The 4,115-nt window shown below is 50.3% G+C and overlaps 1 protein-coding gene across 1 annotated transcript in view; it reads left to right on the forward strand.

The window, feature by feature from the left end:
* The window catches only part of TBX4 (T-box transcription factor 4), a 25,696-nt gene that overhangs the window by 1,927 nt on the left and 19,654 nt on the right, over window positions 1–4,115 (forward strand). The window lies entirely within an intron of this gene.

Here is a 4,115-nt window from a genome sequence, read left to right on the forward strand (position 1 = left end):
GGAAAGAGGAGGAAGATGCAGAACAGGGCATGATGGAGAGATTCGCTGGGGCGGTGCGCCCCGGGTGGGGTTGGAATCGCGAGGAGAGCGGTTACCAGGTGAAGGGAGATGGCTGCAGATGGAGAAGCTGGAAGGTTCAGGTTCAGGTTCAGAAACGTTCTCCCCCCTACTCTGCCTCCTCCACAAACTCACACTGGATTTTGATTCCCGGGGTACAGTTTAGGTGTGAAAATGTCCCTTTATCTGACAGTGGGCCCATAGTTGGGTTTTCTGAGGAATAAGATGGTGAAGCTTCAAGGGCCGGGGATGGGGAGTCAGACCTGGTGGGGGTGGGGGGAGCTACCCGTTCCGCTCACCTACTTCCATCTGTGCAACCCTCAGGCCAGGTACTTTAGAGTCTATGCCCTTTCCTCATCTCCATCTGTAAAATAATAGGTTTTTCTTTATACAGTTGCATGTAAAGCCCTTAGCACAGCTCCTGGCACATGTAAGCACACAATAAATGCTAGTGAATACTGTTCATCATAATTAGAGAAATGTCTGGCATTTACTCAGCGTTTTGTTCTACTTTTTAGAGAGCTCTGCTAAACTGCTTAGGGAATGATGTGGGTCAGAGGAAACAAAAAGCTGGCAGTTTGCTGTATGCAGAGTAGGGGTGCTGGGTCCTTCCAGTCTGCTCACTGAGAGGCCTTGCAAATTTTCCTTTGTTTTGTTGGGGGAGGGGGTCTGGGCACTCGGCTGCCCTTTTGCCTAAGTCAGGGAGGTGGCAGGGCCACCCAGGGCCTCTATCGGGGGAAGGAACAAGGAAATGTTAGGACTTGAGTTTGCTGCATTTGGGGGATGGGGAAGGAGGGTGCACTGGGGAACCTGGTGGGGGAACAGTCGTTGAGGACAGTGGGGATCAGGTGCCACAAGGCCTGCCTCTTCCTAGTTGTGTGCACTTGGGCTAGTCCCCAAGCTTCCTGTGGCTCAGAGGTGTCAGGTAAAACAGGATGGTGACTGTAGACCTACCTGCCATCCTTCCTTTTTCAGTTACTGTGAGACTCAAACCAGGGACCTTATGAGCAGTGCTTGGTAAATTGTTGAGTGGATTATAGGTGTGAAGAGGGGATTTATTTCTTGTTACTGCTGGGATGTAGAGAAGAAAAGAAGAGAAGGATCCAGAACTTCCATTTTGAGGCAGCAGAAATAACCTTGTCTCTTGAAAATGAACCAGCATGTGTGGCCGCTGCCATTTTAAACAAGGCATTTGTGATTCTCCTCAGTGGGGTTTCCTGCACCTGCATGGGTCCTCCTCCCTCCCTTCCCCAACACACATACGCGAGCACACACATGTGTGCACACACACACATTTCCAGAGGTGACGGGCTTCAGGCAGATATTTGTGCCTGATCCTAGTGACATAAGAGGCACATCCCTAGAGGCTTAGAGGCAGGCCTCAGGGAGTGATGATAATAATTTTTAAATGACCATGACGATGTTGGCCAATTAGGGATTCATCGCAGTCTTTCCCTGACAGAAAGTTATCCTTGCACCAGGTCTAGTCCTTAGGAAAGTCACTAGCCTTATCCCCTGCCTGCACGGTTCTCACAGACCCTTTTTCCTCCTGCATAGCTGCCCACTGGCTTCAGAGACCACTTTCACCCCTCTGACCCCGTGTCCCCCTCCTTCCCGCTGCCTCCTTCCCATGGCAGCCTTGGAATGCACTGTGCTTTGCTCGGGCTTGTGGCCCTTCAGCGTCCTGTCCAATGCCTCTCCCTGTCCTCTTCTTTGTGTCTCTACCATCAACTTCCTGGGACACTTCTATTTCTCAGCAGATGGCCTGGACATTTCTCCTGAACCTTGAATCATAGATTCCTAGACCGCTTGAGCTGGAGGAAAACCAAGAGAACATAAACCCAACCCCTGAGAAGGAAAGGCATTTGGCGCTGGCCCATAGAAGCAGAGCTAGGCAGCTGCCAGGTCTACACAAGCCAAGCAGTGATGCCCCTCCCCCCAGAACAAACCCCTAACTTTGAGAAATTCCCTTGATTGCTTGTTTATGGGGGCCTGCGCAAGGTGGAGTTGTTGCTCGGCCCTAGAGACCCTGGCTGGTTAGGGGCATGATTGCTCTCTGGTTGGCCTGTGGAGGCATGGTGGGGGTGGGGGTGGTGGCGGGGGCTGGAGAAAAGGAGCCTGAATGTTCTCAAGCCAGTATGAGTCCTTAGTCACAAACCTCTGCCTTAAGCCCTTGAAGAGCTGAAGGCCAAAGGAAAAAAGGGTCCCCTTCATTGGATAGTGATTTTGAATTCTCAAACAACTTGAGCTGGTGAATAACATGCCAGCCGCAATTCAAGCCATCAATTTCTGAATGCTCGGGGTCCCCCCCCCCATGTCAGGTATACAATGGGGCCACAGCCTTCCCTAGCCAGTCTCTGTCTCTCTCAGACCCCTGCACCCAGAGAGTTTATGCCCTTAACTGCAGAGAACAGAGCCCTCTCTGCTTCCTCACATCCCTGCCAAGCTTGATACATGTGAGAAACTGCATTTTCTCCCAAACACAGATAAAAGTGAGCTCTACAAAATTTAAATATAAACCTCCCCAATATGAAAATTTCCTAACCGTCTGACTGCTCTACTCCTAGGTCTTGGTTTTGCCACCAGATAAATCTCCACTATCAGCCTTCATAGCCTGTTGAGTTCAATGTTGCTTGTGTTAGTGACAGTGAATTTGTGTTTGAAAAATGAACTACTGATGAGAACTCCTGTTGAACCTGTATTGTTTGTTATTCTGAGGCAAGGATTTGGCCCGGCTTAATCCGGGGCTTCAAAGCCAGTTGCCCTTGCTCTGTATACAGAGCGTCAGAGCCCAGTGGCGTGGGTGATAAGAGAAGTAAGGGTTGAAGACACTGGGAAAGTGGGTTTGGGGAGAGAGTGCTTTGATCTCTTTCTAAAGTATTTTCTGAAAGCAAAAGTCTATCAGAAGGAAGTGTCTTCAAAAAAATCTGAGAGAAGCAACTGGCCTTCCAAAACAGCATCCATTCCACACACCCTCTCTCCTGCCCCCCACCTCAGGGAAACTATTTCTTAAAAATGCTTTGAGTGAAGTAGAAAACTCTGTGTGTGTGTAAAGTGGAAATAAATTACATAGCTCTGTCATTGCTCTCAGAAACCATTCGGCCACAAAAGCTTTGGTCTCAGTATAGACGGCACCCCTGCCTCCCAGCCCCACACAGCCTTAGTTGCTAGGCCCTGGCCTCTTTCCAACACACCCAGAATTCCTCTTTAAGACCCCAAGACACTAGGGATAGAAAATGGATGGGGTTTTCTGTGGACCCCTACCCTTTCCTGCATCTCTTTCCTTTCAAACTCTGGCCTCCACAGGCCTCTGTATGTGTTTATGTACACATATTTATGATATATACACAATTTTATTGAAGTGGAACACTTCTGCAGAAAAGTGAACAAATCTTGATTGTACAGCTCTACAGACTTTCACAAAACGAACACAGTGGTGTTAGCACCACCCAGATAAAGAAACAGCACGTTACCGGCCCCCAGAATCCCTCCTGTCTGCCATCCCAGTCACCGCCTCTCCCCACCTCAAATCCCCTCTCCAGACTTCTCACCCCTTTGATTTGGTTTTGCACCTACATTTCAGGGAAAGGCACATATAGCCGCTCCTGGGGTTCCAGATCCCCCTGAGGAAGCCAGGGGCGTGGTGGATTTGGGATTGGGGGGGCTCTGCTAACTGGAGAGAATCTGGTGGGTCCCCTCGGTTCATTCTTTCCTGCCCTCCACACCCATGGATTGGTGGGGAGTGAATAGGTCAGCACCTTGAGTTTGGCCACCCCTTTGGCCTGGGACCAGGCGCCCCGCGACTCTCTGAGCCCAGTTGAAACTTACTTGGCCTCTCTCTCAGTGCGTCTTTACGGGTTTGTTGCCAAAATCAAAATGCCCCAAACCCTTGCCCGGCGCCCCGCAAGCCTCCAACACCGAGAAACGTCCAAGGAAGCTTATCTTAGCAGTTCATTCTAAAACCATTTCCGAGTATGAAGTAGATAAGGCCCCACGCCCGCACCCTTTCAGAGCCTGTTTCATGATCAGAGGAGAGACCCCCCCCCCCCCCCCTTCTT

Source organism: Lipotes vexillifer, unplaced genomic scaffold (genome assembly GCF_000442215.2).
Source record: "Lipotes vexillifer unplaced genomic scaffold, Lipotes_vexillifer_v1.1 scaffold788, whole genome shotgun sequence".
Taxonomy (NCBI): domain Eukaryota; kingdom Metazoa; phylum Chordata; class Mammalia; order Artiodactyla; family Lipotidae; genus Lipotes; species Lipotes vexillifer.